General features: G+C 35.7%; 1 protein-coding gene and 1 pseudogene across 3 annotated transcripts in view; one reads left to right on the forward strand and one right to left on the reverse strand.

The window, feature by feature from the left end:
- Nucleotides 1–19,012, forward strand: part of ELMOD1 (ELMO domain containing 1) — a 60,721-nt gene that overhangs the window by 695 nt on the left and 41,014 nt on the right. The window lies entirely within an intron of this gene.
- Nucleotides 7,956–9,720, reverse strand: LOC112481067 (annotated as a pseudogene).

Below are 19,012 nucleotides of genomic sequence, written 5' to 3' on the forward strand. Positions count from 1 at the left end.
GGCGAGTGGCCGGTCCGGGTCTTGGGGTCAGTGCAGGGCTGCGGGTTAACCCGGTCGCGCGGCCTGGGGTCATCCGTGCTCCCAGAAGGGAGGTGCTGTCTGAGGGGCCGGTGCGCGGTGCCTCCTCCAGCTACTGAGAAACTCCTAACTAATTGGAGCATCTCTTTTTCCTGGGCAAGTAGAATTGAAGGCGAGTGCCGACAGCTGTTAAAAGCAAAACAGTGGTGTGTGGTGGTGGAGAGTGTGCTGTTGTGAGTGCCTTTTTCCAGTGTGGGTGCGGGCTGGTCCTACTCACCGTGTTTCTTCTCAGCCTTTTCGTGGCGAGTCCTGTAACTGTGTAACACACCTTATGAATATTTCAGGAACGACCTCGCAGGCTCGCTTGCTTCAGATCAAGTTTAATGAATATGTTTGTCCGCTTTCTGCTCTACGCAGGCAGGTGGAAGCCCCGTGCTTTGAGCTTTCCAAATTTCATCCCTTTCCCACAGCAACTAGGAAAAGACTCTGCCAACCCCCAGTGAGCTTTAGAGTGGAACCATAAATTGAGTCTGTCATTTGGAGAGACCAGTTTTGGGCAGGCATCCAGGCATTGTTCTGCATCTCTGCAGTGTGTGCGTGTTGAGGGATAGCTTGACAACCGTCCTTAACTGGAGCTGCCAATATGGTGGAAGGCAGGTAGTGTGTTTGTGTTGGGATAAACGTCTTAATTAATAATCATCTTAGGACACCAGGTAGTTATAGCCGACTTAGTCATTCTCTCTCTGGAAGTTGCTTCTGAGAACACTGTCTAGTTGAAATTTTGAGGAAGGCACACACTGTCTCTCCCTACATTGGGAGGTATTTATCTCTCTTTAATTCTGTCATGGGAATAAGAAATGAATGTCTTTTCAGTAATTGCTGTCAAGAACACAGAAAGAAGAATGCATTCATGTAGGGAACTTTCAGGATTGAAACAAACTGTAGGGCATCTTTGCTTCCACTTTGGGTTATAACTTCCATTGCACCATCACCATTAATCAGTAAAGCGGTATACACAGCAGTTTTACTCTAAAATCATACTCCTTTTCAAAAGAAACCTGCTATTTCCTCATTAGCGAGATAGATATGTCTGTAAACAACTTGTGAGGAATTTCTGTTGACCAAGATTTCAAGCGTCTAAAATCTATACAATGCTAAAAGAGGCAACTCTTTTCTCTTGCCAGCCCATACACAGTAAAGCTGAAGCGCTTGGATTTACAGATGTTTCGCATTTAGGGAAGGCTTTTCCAACAAAGACCCACTGCGGTTACATCACAGGCTCCACCTCCGCCTGCCAGGCTGCTTCTTCCCAGCCTGTTAGTGAGGACTGTCTCGCTGAGCTTGATTAATGAAGAAAAGAAATCCCAAGACGAAATGTTATTTCCCTTATCATGTTTTGTTGGTTTAATTGGAAATATGAAATTTTCAAAAATTGTTTATTAATACATGTAGCCAGGACTTAGAACTCAGGTGAAGTAATCATTATGAATATCAACTTACCAGGAGATATTGAACAACATTACAGTATTCTTTGTCCTAAAATTAGTAATAGATGGCATTAGAATGAAATTCTATGAAATAGCAAAATAAGTGAAAATTTTTCATAATAAACAGCATTTTCTAAAGGATGTTACTGAGATGCTCAGAGATACCCAGCTACATCAACAGACAAAATCTGGTCAATTGAAAAGTTTGTACAGCTTGGATACAAACCTACAGTGGGTCTAAAGAAGTGTCCCTTGAGTCCTCTTAGAATTTTCAGAGTCACTGGCAGAGTTTTGAGATTTAGCAAATAAAAATATAGGTTGACAGTTAAATTTTAATCTCAGAAAAACAACATATAATTGTTTTTAGTATAAGTGTGTCCCATGCACTATTTGGGACGTGCTTATACTAAAAAATTATTTATTATTAGCAATTCTTACTAGGCAGCCTGTATATTATCTGGCAACCCTAGTCACTGGAAATTTCTCATTTCTCTTTTTTGGGTCACTTATGGGTTGAAAAATAAAGTGGAGCAGAAATCATATGTTCTGCAGACAATCTGGGACAAGCTCAGTTCTGGTGCAAGCTCTTGAAAATAACTCATGCTTAAAAGAAAGTAGTTCAGTTCAACACATATTTGTGAGTACCTCTGCTTTCTAGGCTTAGTGAGAAGTGCCAAAGATACAAAGATGAGTAGGGGAAGGAAGGGGACGGTTGGGGAATCTACATCTTATGATGTGAGACTTGTTTTGCCAAGTGTCTGTGGGGTCCACTGTAGGAGCGATACTGAATTCTGCTGGGCAACTCCAGTCAGGGAGTGAAATGACCAGCAGTTTTGACAGGTCTGTCCTTGAATAAAAGAATGAGATCTTACCCTGTGTGGAAAGGAGGAAAGAAACTCATGGATTTATACCTAGTGTAATAAAGCTGGAAGTTGAAGGATTTTACCTGATGGCCTCAGAGAAATGAGTGGCCTGCTGAGAATGAAGGAAATGAAAAGGGGAATCTTAAAGAAAGACTTTAAATAGTTGTTGATGGGAATGGAAGAGGGAGCTGAAAAGGGATAAGCGCAGGAATAGGTAAATGATACTTGAGTGAATGCATGTCATTGCATTTAAAAAAGCAGTTGTTCTGCCCTTCGACTAATACCCAAAGTGTTCCTTTACTATTCCACTACCATCCTGGCTTCCTCAAGTAAAAGGTCATCATCAAACAACCTTGAAATATAATATTTGAAAGTCTTATTATTTTTATATAAAAGTAGATATTAAATGTAATATTTGAGATGCTGGTCAATATTCAGTTGCTTCTGACACAAATTCCTGAAATAAAATAAGCGGATTTTTGGTTTTAGCAAAGCTATTGCTTCAAGTAGGAAAAGATATTAAATTGCAGTCATTTTCTGATTGGTCCAGCTATCTTTCAGGAAGCAGATTCTGATGATGGAAAGAATGTAGGTTTTACAGAAATAGCACTATGTGAAAATGACCATATGCTTAGAGTACCAGAAAGTACCTACCCAGAATGTTCCAAATGCAATTAATTCCAAAAAATTGCACACTACTTAACATTCATGTCTTTGAAGATCAGCATAGGAAGTTTCCAGGGAAGTTGAAGATCAAACCAGTGGCATCCATGTAGAGAACAGTTCCTCATTTCTTGAAGATTCCAGTTTGCCAATCTCAAGCAAATGACAATGAAGTACCATTCTGTGTTGTACTTCTGTCAACAAATCTAGTTATTTTAGGGACCATCTTCAGGAGAGTCTCATATATTTGAGTGTTCATATGTGTAGCTAAATTTCCGCTTCATATTTCACAATAAGTTCTTAAAATCATGAAAATTACTCTATGCTAAAATGTATACTGAAGTAATTAGGGTCTCTCTTATCAAACGATTATCCTTGAAAATAGAGCAGAAAACAGTTCTATTTCAGATACCATTCCTCTTTATACTGTCTGCCGAACATGCCCTGCCTTATAATTATGATAGTATATGAGAAAAAAAGTGATCAAGGACATATTGAAGTTGTTAAAATTTCAAGGCATTTAGACCACAGGTTTTATGTTCAGTGAGGTTTCACATGGATATGGCTTGTTAAAGGCTTTATGGACTATCATCTAGAGAGAACTTTAACTGAAATAGTATGCTCAATTCACATTCTAAGTGCTCAGTAAATACTCTGAATTTAAAGACTCTTAAGACACTATGTTCTTGCAACCCAGGAGCTTTTAACCCCTCAGCTCACTTTTGCTGACCATGAGTAAGTCTTAATTACATCAGTTTCTGTGCTCTAAAATGGAAGATATGCACATTTTTTAAAAGAATATTGTGCCAACTCCAATCCTCTGTCTATAAATGTTAATTGTTATTACTGTTCTAAGGGATAAATAACTTCATTCTCAATGTAATTAGACAAGTTGTATATTGTGTGTGTACTCTCTACGATGTTTCAGATGACATAGAAGTAATTCACAATTTGCTTTTGATTTTTTGCTTTTTTAGTACAAAGCAAGATGATTGAGGTAAATGATTAAGGAGAGCTCATTAAGCCCCTTTAAAAAATCAGTTTCAAACAAGCTAATGCCTGCAGGTTCAAAGGTCTTTACATTGCTTTTAAATGTAGTTTCCATTTTAATTATTGGAATTAGGACTTGGTTAATTAGAATGCTTGGTGTAAGAGCTTATTTCAACTGCTATAACTATCCTTCCTATTTCCCTTGTACAAGTACATGGTGAAAAGCTGCCATATGTTTTGAAGGTTTCATTCATGATGAAACTAATAATTTGCTTATCCCACAGCTGCTTTTTGGTTTAGCAAATATCAATGACATCATAAACTGTTCTCTAATATTTTTAATATCGCCAGTTGACATTATAACTATTCTAAGTATGAATCAATCTCTGGAATGAATTTATTATTCATTTCTTTCTTTTTCCTTAAGAAGTAGAATAAGAATGTTCTGCTCTTTAGAATTTGGAAGGCAGATTTTCTGAAGATTCTATATTCCAATAGAACATTTACATTTTAATTTCAGGTTTTCTTTTGTCTTAGAATTCATTTAAATTGGCAAGAAACTTAAAACAATTTTTTTAATCAAGAATCTTAATCATACATTCTCTTTAAATGGTAAACATTTATCAAAGCTTTAATTAAATGCACATCATTAGCTATAAATTTAAAAGCCTATATTAAAACACCTAACATAGAATTTTGACTTTTATGTTCTGTCTTATGTATAATGTGCATGTGAACCCAGTATATGAAAATCAAATCTTACGAAACAAAAGGATTGGGTTATGGTATTTGCTTCACTAAAGCGTTCTGTGTTGTATCAAAAATTTCTCCTACTATTCCTTTAAATTGTAGATAACGTAGAGTATTTAAAATAGAGTCAGAATAATCAAATTTTTACATCTACACAACGCTTCTGGGCCACATCTATCAACCAGGCTCTTGAGTAATCATTGTGGGTGAGATGCAGAAGTGAAGTCTAGGTTCATAAGTGTAGAAGCCATCATGGAAAGTAGTTTCTATTGACCTGCTTTATAGCTCTTCTTTTGACCTAACATTTCTACAATTTTATCAATGAGTCAGATATACTTAGATCACACATATATATCAGGTTTGTTGATAATGCAAAGCTCAAAGCACTAGTGAATTTGGATGACAATCAGTATTAAACTTGATATCACTTAGCCCAAAGCAAGGGCTGAAACTAAAATATTTAAAAAGAATAGATATTGGCTTCATATAGATTCTAAAATCAGTTGCCCATTGACAGGGAGTAGAAGTCCTAGTTTAACAACAGTTTAGGTTTTAAAAAATAGTTTTAGTTCTCTTGAGCATTAACCAACAGTATGGACTAAATTAATGCTATCTTTGGTTGGATTCATGGATGAATAGAGCCCATATCAAAAAGGTCAGAAATGAACAATATAACATGCTGTACTGAAAGTGATGTATTTTATGCCACCTGTCATGGACATAATAAGAGAGAATGCCTTTATTGGGGAGAAAGTTGGCTCACATGACCTTAAAAGCACTTCCTAAATCTGATTATGCAGTTTAAATTGAACCCCCAAGCACTTAGACATGAATCTGCCAATGTCTAATTCAGTGTAGTAACATTTATATAACATATAACTATTTCACATCCTTTCCTTGATTATAACAAATATCTAATCCTTATTCTTTTCTACTTAATAATTATTCCCTAGGTAATTAATCATCAATTAAAATAAGGATATCTACTCTGGGACCACTACTGTGTTAAATTAAAGAGGCTATTTCCAGGCATTCTTTAACTATCTAAGATCATACTTGAAATTCTTAATTCGAAACTTTACATATTTCAAATGGCCATGAAATAGGCATATATACAGATTCTATAATAAAATTAGACAAAGATGAAAGGCAAAGTGTTCACTCCATGTACTCTATTACTCTGAATTATGTTTTGGCTTTCAAAGGTATTTGTTTATAGTATAGAGTGGACATTTATCATTCCTTTAGAACACTGCTGTCTGAACCCCTTTTCCCATGTCAGGGGCTCTCCCACATTATGAGGCAGAGCCCACTCCCCACTATAGTAGCTAAAAGTGCCAGATATTTCCTTTCCCAGACACCCTTGCATCATAGGCATGGGCCCAAGACCCAGATCCTGCCCCAATGGCAAATGTTCCAGTTAGAAATGCCCCTTGACCAGCGCTGGGAGTGGGGATGGAGGTGGTCAGTGGGACCAGCTCCAGAGTCTGGACCACGTGGCAGCAGGAGAAGTGTGTATACTGGACTGGCTCTGTGTCAATGTTCTACAAGTTATTTTTAGTTACGTAACCACTAAATCCAGTTCTCTAGCCCCACTGGGCAGAGCTAGTTTCTGGTTTTTACAGTAATAAACCCTGACTGGTACAGGGTACAAGCTTACATTGGCATGTTAGTCACTAGGACCCACTGAGCACAAAGCACTCTGAAAGGCACAAAAGGGAGTGTTTTTCATTCTCTGAGTATTTCTGGAACAAGTCACCCTACTTGTCATTGGACAGAGGAGAAGCACGCAAAGCTGATATTTTTAAATTAGTGCTATGGGCACAAGAAGGATGACCTAGAGACACCCCTGGAAAACTAAGATGGAGGCAGATATCATTCTGTGGATTCGAAAGATTGATTTAGTGTGGGGACGAAGGGTTGAAATAAGAAAAGATGCTTTTTGGGAAAATATTGTGTTTTATCAATTCCAGGAGACAACTTTTTTTCTTCATCTTATATTTATGAAATTAGAACACATTGTTAGAGTGTGTCATGTTTTAATTGCAATACTTTTTTCTCCTCAACCCATCTATTGTATTTCACCAAATCTAAGATGTCTTTGATATACACTATTACATTTTTTACCACCAAGAAAAAAGCTCAAACCAAAGTGTCCTACAATAGATGATTGGATAAAGAAGCTGTGGTACATATATACAATGGAATATTACTCAGCCATAAGAAGAGATGAAATACTGCCATTTGTGACATGGATGGACCGCGAGATAATCATGCCAAGCGAAATAAGCCAGACAAAAAAAGTTGAAAACAACATGATATCAGTTATATGTGGGATATAAACCTAAAAGCAATAAACAGACATGACAAACAGAGACTCATGGACATAGACAATAGACTAGTGGTTACCAGCGGGGGGCAGGTAGATGGGGCAAAGGGCTCAAATATGTGGTGACAGAAAGAAATCTAACTATAAGCGGTGAACACACAATGCAATATATATATGCGTTACTATTGAATTGTACACCTTAAACTTACTGGATTTTGTTAACCAATGTCACCATAATAAAAATAAATACATTTTTTTTTAAAAAAAGAAAAAATCTCAGCAAGCAATCACTAAAAGATGGTGATGCCTGACATTTAAAAAGACCCTAAGAGAACTAAGCCAGTCATGGAAATAGTGTGGGTTAAATACCAAATTCCTGTTCGTTGTTGCTGTAATCTCCCAAAACTGTTAAATAGTAATAGGTTTACCCCTGACTTCTGTTATAAACAAATTCAGATACTGATCATCATGTCCTTGCTTGGCTGTAAAAAATGACTAGTATATTTACAGTGATTCTCAATTTTGTAGATGGCACCTTTTTTTTGGTAACTTTTTTATTTGGAAAATTTCAAATAGATACAAAAGTAGACAGAATAGTATAATGGATCCCAGTATTCAATAATCAACTCGTGACCAGTGTTGTTTGATTTCTAATCCTATTCTCTATCCACCCCATTTTATTTTGAAGCAAATCCTAGACACATATTCTACCATTTATAAATATTTCAGTATGTATCTCTGAAATATAGTGACTTTTCAGACACATAATCACAATATCATTCTTATATTTCTAAAAAAATCTAATTTGTGATACCTTGTTTAATAAACAAAGTTTGTATTTATTTTAATTAGATTTTAAGCTGCTTTTGTCTTTAGAAGTTTAAAAAAACAATTTAAGTCCACTTCAAGGTGTACTGGTTTTATTTTAAGAAATTTATATGATGCTGGCAAGTTATATTGCATCTCTGTAATATCTATCTTGATTTTCCATTCTTCAGCTTGCTTTTGGATATGTTTTCTAACTGAAGATTTGTATAAAGAATATACCGCTGTTTTGCCATTTCCAAAGCAATCTTCAGGAAGTCATATCTATTCCTTTATTATTTTTGCTTACAAAGGGAGGATTCATAATTGCTGTATCAAATGATTCGGACATTCTGGTAGATAATGAGTACACACATCACATTGAACCATGTCAGTATTTGTTAATTTGAACTGTTCCACTTTCCTATTAAATATTTCCAATGCATTTTTATGTGTCAGATTCAACACACAACCTGCAATGCATGGCCTGGTTTGTTACTGTTCTAGAAGTAGTGTGGCCTGTTTGAATTCTTCTACTTGTTGCAGGCATGACTCTCTCTGGTTCCTTGAGCCTTCGTTTCTTTCATTTTTTTTTTTTTTAAGTGTGGGTTAACAGCATTTAAGGGCACCTTATGAGGCTGGAAGTACCACCCTGTCTGTGTCATCTTTTTAAAATTTAAGTTTTTGTCTTTATCAAAGTAATATACATCATTTAAGACATCATCTAATTTAAAAACATTGTAATGCCCTAATCCATCTCCATTCCAGATTTACTTCTCAGAAACACCCACTTCAATTCTTTTAGCTACTTCCTCTGGTGTGTTCTACCTTCTTTCTAAATAATCTGCTTATTTCTCGATATTTTTAAGATCCATTGATATTCTACTATAGAAATGAAGATTTAACTCTCATACCTAACCCCTCTTCCTTATATTCATATACTTCTCCTTCTTCAATTCTCGCGGTGTCACTTTTTTTTGATTAAACAAATATTCGATGTTTGACAATATAAATTTTATTTGCAATTGATTATATTTTCTTTTCGTATGATTTTTGTCTTTCCAAGAATTAGTAATTAACCTGTTTTTATTTGCTTATTTTTCTATTATGCATACCACAAAATTATCCCCAAACCAAAAGAACTGGAAATATTTTCTTCATACATTTATGCATAACAAATAATCTGTCAGTGCCAGTTTTTTTGGTTTTTTGTTTTTCATGGAGACATCCTTTTTTTAAGCCTCATTCACCATCATTCTGAGAATTTCTTTCACTATTCTTCAATATGGAATCTTCTGATTCCTGGGTCCAATGTCTTTCTCGTTTTCGACCTTCATTTTAGTGGAATGCTCCATTTAGAACATCCTAAAAAGGTGTACTTGGAAGGTACATGGAAGTCTTTATGTGTCTGAAATTGTCTTCATTCTCCCCTCACACTTACTTTTTTGATTGGGTATAGAAATCTAAATTGGAAAGAATTTTTTCTCAGAGTTTTTATTTTTGCTTTCATGTTCCTATTGACAACTTGAATGTATCTGATTCTTAAGCTTTTGTATGGGATCCATTTGTTTTCATTCCCTATCTGGAAACTTTTATGTTTTGAAATTTCATCATGACATGCTTTGGTGATCTATTGTTATTTAAGGAGCTGGTATCCTGTGGGCCCTTTTGATCTGCAAATTCATGTTCTTTAGTTCTTGGAGAGTTTCTTGTATTATTTCTTTAATAATTTTTTCACATACATTTTCATTTTTCTTTGTCTCCATTATGTCTGTTACATGGATGCTGAATCTTTTTCTCGCCATTTTTCTCCCATTTTTCATCTTTTTGTCAATTTCTTCTCAGCAGATTTCCTCAAATCTGGGAGATTTCTTCAACTTTATTTTTCATTTCTGTCATTTAAAACACTTCAAAGAACATTTTCTTATTCTCAACATTCATTTCTATTTTTTCTTGTTCCTCTTTTATAAGCGTAATATTTTTTCTTATATCTATAAACTTAATTATGATGTATCCTAGTTTTCTTCTCTTTGCATTTTTCTTTCTCTGTTGCCTGTTTCTTCCAAATCCCATTTTTCACATTTCTTTGAGTCTCTAATTTAATCAAATTAGAAACTTTCCTTACTTGTCTGATAATCCCTGGCTGTCTGTTTATATTTAAGATTAAGGCAATAAACTGGTGACAGAAGCTTTCTATGCATGGGTAGGGCTTGTTGACGGTTTTGTCTTTGCAGTAGTTTAATTAGAGGCTGGTGTTTCATTGGGGAAGATCCACATGTGTGTTGGATAGTTTCCTTAGGGATAAATCTTCAATAACCTGGGGAGTAGCATTCTGGCTGCCTTTGTTCTGGGAGTTGAGAGGGAGAAGAAGACTGGATATATCTCACATTTATCATGTAGACTTTCACTTAACCTTCTTGTATTCAGTAGGACTGCCTAATCTCATTTTCTTGTGCTCAAAAGTTTAGAGTCTTTTCAGCTCAACCTCTTTAAGACTAAATCTCACCTCTTCTGATAGAATGGAGAAGGATAATGCCTGCTTTCAAAGGATGGGGAGGAGATCTAGGCCTGTTTCTTATGAAAACGTTTAACCAAGCCTCCTATATTGACTTCACCTTACACTACCACTCTTAGAGAAACTGGACATCACTAATTCATAAATATGACAGAGATTCTGTACTCTAAATTATATTGCCTTTGGATCACTTTCCTTACTGCAGGCTTAGTCAGTTAGGCTTACTAAATTACCACTTGTCCATCACTCTTCAGCTTCCGGAAATCTTGTGATATCTCCTGTATGCTCCTACTGCCCTTAGCCTTATGGTTTTATGCCATTTTTATTTCTTTACTCTCATGTTGATGGGATTTCATGTGTTTTATTTGCCATGTTTAAATGAAAGTCCATGACTCAAGTTTTAAGGGCATACTTAAAAGGAATTAAAGATATAAAATTATGTTAAATATATCAGTAATCATTATAGTGAGCTAATTACTCTTTAAGTAAGTGTTGCATGTTGCCTATGTATACTTCCGCAATTTCCATACTCGTTTTGCTCACTCCTCTTGTCTTCTAACACATAGTAAATTTTAATATTCTCTTAGCCTAGTCATAGGACCTTCTTAGCAAAATAATTCACCTAACACATATTACTGTATATAACATATGGAGGTTGAATCTTTTTATCACCATTTTTTTTCCACTTTTTATCTTTTTGTCAATTTCTTATACTACAGAGTTGTCAAAAGAGAGAGAGAATTTCATACGATCAATGTCCAGAATTTTGTCACATCTAGGAAGAGCACATAAAACTGTAACATGGTGGTTAGGAACCCTTGCTTAAGAGTATAGTCTACTTTAGTCTGAGCATGGCTGAAATGTAAGAAAGTTCAGAGTCTCTGTACTGGCTTCAGAATGGCACTAAATTCCATGTATAGATCTGCTAGATTCCCCACTCCTTGAGGACAAAGACTATGTCTTATTTATTTTATGTCTCTAGTGCCTAGAAAGAACTAAACAGAATAAGTTAACAATAAATGTTTATTGACGAAATTTAAGAGCTAAGGTCTTTTCCTACCAAATTACTGTCTGGCCTTCGACTAGTCATTTGTTGGAAAAGGTTGAGCTAGACTGGTCCAAGAGAGAATGTCACTTAGGAAAGGTATAGAGGAAGAAAGGGGTTGAGAATGGAACATTGGGGAACACATACACTTAAAAAGTAGAAGAGTAGTAGAAGGAAAATCAGGAGAACATGGGATCATGGAAACCAAAAATGGGCCTTTCAAGAAGCAGCATCACATGAAATCATATCAAATGAGATAAGGACAGGAAAATGCAGTATGGACTAGACCATGCTCTGCCTTCAACCAAGCATTTACATACTCACTTACTCTTTGTGTAGCTAAGGAGATGTTTATGGTCAGAGCTGTCTTTGTAGTATAAGGAAGTTATCTTGAGCCCTGTGTATGTGTGAGAATGGGTGTGCGTGTGTGTGTGTGTGTGTGTGTGTGTATGTGTATGTTATGCATTTAGTGGAGGGATTGTGATTGGGGAAGGGAACCAGAGCCCAGAGACTATGCAGTAAGCAGCTGAGAGGATCTCCAGTGAGGCTAAGAAGGACAGGAGTTGCTCATACATAATCAACCTATAATGTATCATGAAATTACTTAATTAACCTGGTTTAACCTGAATGTTTGAGTCCGGGAATAAAAATCTTCTGTGATTTGCCGCAGGCCTTCAGTACTCATTGTCATCAACCACTGGATTCTTCTGCACAAACATCATAACCTGGAATGTGGAAATAAGTAGTTCAGTCTTACCATCTTTCATCATTTCTAAGATGGCTTTTCCCACTACATCACTAAAATGGAATGTATCATAGTGTGATTAACAGTATTTTATTCTTCCTTAAGGGCATATGAAATAATGGTACATTTTACCTTTGATGGCACTGATGAAATACCATTGGAAAGAATAAAAATAATATTCATTTAGCAAACATATATCAACTCATAGCTCTAAAGTGAATTTAAAACTTTTTTTTATTTATTTTACAGTTTGAGTTATTGCAGAAGCCCAACCTAAATGGTCTACTTCTCATAAGTGAATGCTACTATATCACCTATTAGGTCAGGGTCAGCAGTTGCCTTAGCAATTGGGTACCCTGTTTGCGTCCAGGCCCCTGGAAATGCCTCCGTTTTCTTGGACTTTTCTGTACATTTCTAGATAGATGCCCTCGCTATGTTCTGATTATATGAAAGTGAAAATTTTGCAGGAAGCATCAGTTTAGATTGGTAAAACCATATCTATTTAATATGTATGCAAATATAAGTTTACCATTCTTTTTTTGTGGTTTTATTTATAAATTTAACTTTTTAAACTAAAATTTATAATTGAGAATGTAGAAAATCTAGATTGAATATTTTTGTGGAAAAAAAGGATTAATATTTAGATTTTAAAATTTCTTTATTCTTTTATAAAGACAGATTTAATCAATTCTACTCTCCCCACCTTTATTCTCTCCATGAAAACAGTAGATCCATGAAGGAAACCACAGTGAAACCTAGAAAATCACTGTATCTTTAAAACAGATCCTGTATATATTTGCAGGCAGCCCTGAATTCTGTGGCTGGCATGAAACTCCGTTGCTATAAATCACAAAAATAAACCCTGAATGAATGTTATATTCCTGTAGAAGGGAGAAAAAAACCTTCCTAGTTGTCATTTTAGTGAGTGTCAGCAGAGCATTGTTCAAACTAATCACCCGGAGAAGGAAGAAAGGAAACCTCTAGAATGTGGCCTCAGGGAGATATTTATGCATGAGCATTATACCTCCACTATGACAAGTTGGATAGCATGTATGAAATGTAAATGCATAATTTGAAAGATTTTTCATTTCTCCGGAATGGTAAATTCTCGTCTTGCTCATTCTCTCTCCTCATGTGCATACCTGTATACAGTAAAAAGTAACATTTTATACATGTTTCAAATGCTCATAAAAAGCCTTAGAAATTTTTCTTTCCCTTCTCTTCCCTCCCCTCCCATTCCTTTCTCATTTCATATGATAAATCTGATTGGATTATGTCCTTTGAAGACCAAGTCCCTTCTCTGTCTAGGTTTCCCTTGCACTGACAACTGTGCTCCTTAGGATTTGACAAAATACAAAGCATGGTACACACTTACCATTATCTGAATTTGCTAATTCAGATCTATTTATTTGCCTAATTTGAATCTGATACTTGGCCCACCTGATTTAAGAAGACTAACCTCCTTTTGTTGTTTTGTGGGTCAGCTAGCCAGAGCCCAGCTCCTCACATGACAGGTGGTTTACCAGCTACTCCTTATCCACAAGCCATCTGTGCCCTTGCCTGGTGTTCCCACAGATACGTGCTTCATGCTGAGAGAGAGGCCAGGCTTGTTTCAGAGAACTTTCTCTACTTTCTTGAAAACCATCCACAGATATACATACATGCAGAGCATAATAGAGAATTAATAGGAGCTGTGAACTGAATTAATCACATCTTAAAACTTAACTCTGGTTATCTTTAAGTTTTGGCCTTTATCAGAATAGTCACCTTTCTCCTCCATTTTTCCTTTTCCCACTCGATGTAGCCATCACTGAGGAAAGGGTAGAAAAGAGAAGCCTGTAATTTGTTTATGCAAGAGTCCCAAATCACTTACCTGACTGACTGGGGAATGTCACCATTTTGATTTCATTAGACTCTAGCAGGGCACAAGTACATTTCTGAGACCATTCAAGTGGGAAACTGAAATTTCCACATAGGTTAAGATCATTTACTTGGAGTTATTATTGTTATCAGAAAATTTTCTCAATTACTTTTAGAAAATATTTAAAGTACATAGTATAATAAAAATATAGGATAAATGGAATTGGATCAAATTAGCCATGGGCTTTCTTCTGATACCCAAAGCAGCTTTGAATCAATCTGATTTTTAGGGGAGAAAACAATAAAATTATTTATGGATGTCATGGTTCAATGTATTGTTTTCTTTCTTCTTTCACCTGAAATGAAGAGAATATCCCAAACCGAGAAAATTAATCAATGGCAAATAATTTTGATATTGCCGATTTGAATTTATCATCTGCAGAGTAAAATGGTGTGTGCCCTCTTCCCCCAACTGCTAAATAAAACTTTTTTCACTACTGCTAAAAAATGTTGCCCAAACTTTCTCTTTATAATCTAGATTCAAGGGAGAGGGAATGAAACATGTTTTCATCTAATGATTATCATTAATTAATAAAGTAAGTTGTATTTTGAGGTTGACCCATTTGATTGAATTTTTTTTCTTGTAGTGTTTGTAGCATAAAAAGAAAAGAATAACAATAAGAAGCAATTAGGGAGATCTAAAGATAAATGGAACTTACTTTGCTTTTCAGTGGATTCAAGAAAACTCATTCAAGTTAGTATATATCTCCAAGGTAGATTTGGAATATTTTATCAGCCATTAGATATATTTTATGTTTAGTAAAAAATAAGAAAGGTAAATATTTTTATTTATAAAGGAAAAGATGTAATATATTATGAAAACTAAAACATATAGAGGTAGACTGAAAGGAAAACAAGGGGAAATGCTCAATTGAAGACTGTCACACTGACCAATGACTCAGTAATTTCGGAAAATGAAATCACCACAGAAACAGCAGTGTGGACCAGGAGCTTGAACTTTATTGAATTTTATAAACCTAAGTGAGTGCTAGATTTACATTGGGGGTGGGGGAGGGACAATATTTTTACTATTAGTTATTTCAGAATTATACTGCCAAAGATTCATATCTCCTTGGAAATATGGCCTCAGTAAGATCTATAAAGCTCACAGTTTTGTTCTGTGTTTCGTAACTTCTTCCCATAAAATTTTCTTGTTTTGAAAATTTCAGCTCTATAGTACATTTGCTTCGGGAAAGGAAAGAGGCTAATTTTTAGTGATATAGTAACCATTGTTATTTAAGAGTCCTCCACCTAGCTCCAAGAACACTGCTAAATTCTGAGGTGCGGATATACATCCAGGCTTTGATTATTCCAAGCTCTGCAATTTAGTTTGAATTGAATGTACTATTTATTCTCTTCATTCTGTGGTTTTCAGAGGCAGCACAAGGGAATAAATAATATCACTGCCTCAGAAGACAGGCTTCAAGGGTTGAATCCCAATTCTGCCATGTATTAGCTGTGTGACCTTGGAAGCTTACTTAATCTCTCTGGGCCTCAATTATCTCAGCTATAACATGGAGATCATTATTTTTATTCACTTCATAGAAAGACTATTAAGTGAGTTATAAATAAAGCTATAGAATATTGCCTGTCACATGATAAGCACTTTGTAAATATTAGCTGTTATTCGCAAGACCTTAAGCTGAGACTAAATATTTTAAATTTTATTTTTAAATGTGCTCTATACAACATTAAAAAAAAAAAAACGTAGGATAATTACAAATTAGGAAAATTATAAGAGTGAAACAGTATTTACATTGTGGGTTATCTTTCATGTATGCAAAAACATTATGAGTCCACAAATATTTTGGTTGTTACAGGGTATGCAGTCAGTTAGAATTCGAAGGGCTACTTAGAAAGTAGCATTTTTCATCTCACATACAGATTAAGATTTTAAAGAAAGGAATTCTGTGTCCCCTCTAGTTGAGTCTCTAATTCATTCCCAGGGATGCTCAATAGATAGATCAGCTTCTAAGAGGTAGAGTCACATAGCAGTACTTTACAAAGAGCCTCAGGGGGCTTCTTGTTCAAAGGAGGCAGGGCAAGTTCCTTGACTCCAGGAGAAAGGATGAGTTTTCAGAAGTAGCAGACTACTCCTGCTGCTCCTTTTCTCCCAGCTGGAAATAAAAAATACAAGGGACATGTAACCCGCACTCAGCACTGAAGTATCAGTTGATCTCTGGAGGTATTTAATCCATCAAGCACTATCATTGGCTTCTTCCCTTTGGAATGGTCAGAGCAGTGTTCCTGTACGCACGGAGAGAAATTTGTGCAGGTTGTGACTTAAACTGAAAGTCAGGAAACTCAGGATTATAACCATATTTCTTATTTTGGTTAAGAAAGAGATCTATATGTTTTTTTTTTTTTTTTTTGTCTCTTCCAGTGGGGAGATTTTTAGTTTGTTTTATTAGTGCTGTTACTAAATAGTGTTGTTAAAGGAATACATTTCTCTAAAAGACTATAGCCTTCAACAAATCCGAATAGAGCACTCAGTGTGCCAGACATTGTATCAGGCCCTGGGCTTCCCTCGTGACCTAGACGAACATGTAGTCCAGAAGGGAAACACAAAACAGATCATTTACAACAACAGGAGAGATTTGACATATATCAAGTAGTTCTGATGTCCACATTGGTTACAAACCACCCTAGAGAGGCGGTTATAGGGAAGCAACAGCACACAGAGCAGTTCGTATGTTCTCCTTGCATACTGCGAAGTAGGTGGCATTAAAGTTTGTGTCTGACCAAAAAAAGGTGAACTATGTAAATAGTACCTCAATAAATCTGAATTAAACAAAAAGTTAATATCTGTATTTTTTGATTAGCAAGACAGCTATAAACAAGACAAGTAACATATTTAATCAAGTTAAAGTCAACAGGCTGTGTGTGTAAAGTACTTGAGCAGTCTATCAGGGCTACCATTTTGTTAGAACATTGTGCAAACAAGAAGCAAACTCAGATTTTCCCAGACCTTTGGCCTTTCCCAGTCACTTGAGAAATGCTGCTTTCACCACAGGGAGCCTAACACAAAAGAGTGGATTAACTCAGTGCCATTCATGGAAAAACAACTCAAAGGACATTTCTTATCAATAGTTCAGAGTATCATACGTTGCACACCAGCTATGATTTGTTGCATGTCTTTTACACAGATTCTTTGGTTAGCAGTAAATAGGACATTAATGAGTGTGCCTCCTTTAAAACAAAGTTAGATTTGAAAAAGAAAAAGTAAGCAGTAATTCTTTTTGTTTTTCTACAGAAGACATTTAGAGAAGTTATTTAATGAATACCCAGTGAGTAATGAGTTAAATAACACAGGCTCCCTTCTATCACTAGAAACCATTTTTGGTGTTTCCTCTTTGGGGGAAAGCTAATTAGAACTAATTGTTGTCTTTGTTTCCTGTTGGGGATGAGGGTGGGGGGGAGGACAGATAATTAGAACTAATTGTTATTTTCTCTCCCTTTGATTTTCCCAGCCAATCAGTATGTCCAAGTTACTCCACTTTCCACATATTTTCCACCTCTGTTCACTTCTCTCCACCACTATCATTGTCCTAGTTCAAGTCGCAACCTGCCAGAATTTAACAGTCTCCTAAGTAATTTTCACTTAGGAAAATGATCTTTCACTTTAGAAGAAAATATAATAAGAATGGCAAAATAATAAAACCGAGTCCTACTCATTGGATGTGTATTACATACCTATAACTATACTAAGCACCTTACATGCTTTTCTGTTCACTTGGTCCTTAGAGCAACCCTATAAGGTGGTTATAATTACAGTACTCCCCACCTAACAGGGAGAAAATGGAACCCTACAGAGGTTAAGCAGCTTGTGTAAAGCCACATGGGTATTGTTGTATCCCTGATATGAACTTTCCATCTTCCAAGCTTGTGCTCTTAATCACCATGCACACTCTCTGCCATATTTGTCCAATTTTCCCTTAAATTGCAAGCTCTCTTACAGTATGAAGCTATGTCACGTTACCTAGCACAGTGCTGTGCACATAAGAATTCAGGAAGTCTTTTATGAATGGAAAGACTCAGGAACCCCTATATAGAGGGCAGGAAGCTGAAGTATTATATTACTTTGTTTATCCTACATCATTATGAGATGAGTGTATTTTTTTTTTTTTAGATAGACCAATTTTCTGGCTAACTGAAATTAAACCATTTAAGGATTTTTTTTTTTTAAATTTTGATAAAATCTTTCTGAAATGTATTCCATTCTTTATTGCCTTGATAGTATGACAATTCTAATTTAATATCCTAATGACAAAGAACTATCGTTATGGACAGTTATTGTATATGCTACTTATTTAGTACTTCCTTCTGGGCTATAGTTTTAACTACTATCTATATGCTGGTGAAGCACAAATCTTTTGTCTCCAGCTGGGATTTCTCTCTTGACCTTCAGGTCCATGTATATCCAAACTACCACTTGACCCTGCAACCTCAAAACTCTCCCAACTCCCCAAATACACCCAGATCCCTAAATCTGCATTTCTAGAATTCTGTATCTTAGTGAAAGATTCTACTGTCTACCCAGTAGCCAGCCATAAACATGGGCATTATGTCAGCTCCTCCTTTTTCTTCACTATTCTCTTGTCAATCAGTTAACAAAAGTCCTATTGATTTTACCTTCTAAATATCTCTCAAATCGATCACACTTCTGCCTTTGCCTGAATTATTGTAGCAACCTTCTAAATGGTGTCTCTACCTGTAATTTCACCACAATCTGATTTATTCTCCATACTACAATCAGAGTGAGTGTATTTTTCAAACTAGAAATCAGATCATGTCACATCTGTTTGAAAACTAAATAGTTCCTCATTCATGGGATAAGGTTCAAACTTCTTTAATATTGCTTACAAAGCCTTTGACGATCTGAC

The sequence above is a fragment of the Pteropus alecto genome, unplaced genomic scaffold (assembly GCF_000325575.1).
Source record: "Pteropus alecto unplaced genomic scaffold, ASM32557v1 scaffold385, whole genome shotgun sequence".
Classification (NCBI taxonomy): domain Eukaryota; kingdom Metazoa; phylum Chordata; class Mammalia; order Chiroptera; family Pteropodidae; genus Pteropus; species Pteropus alecto.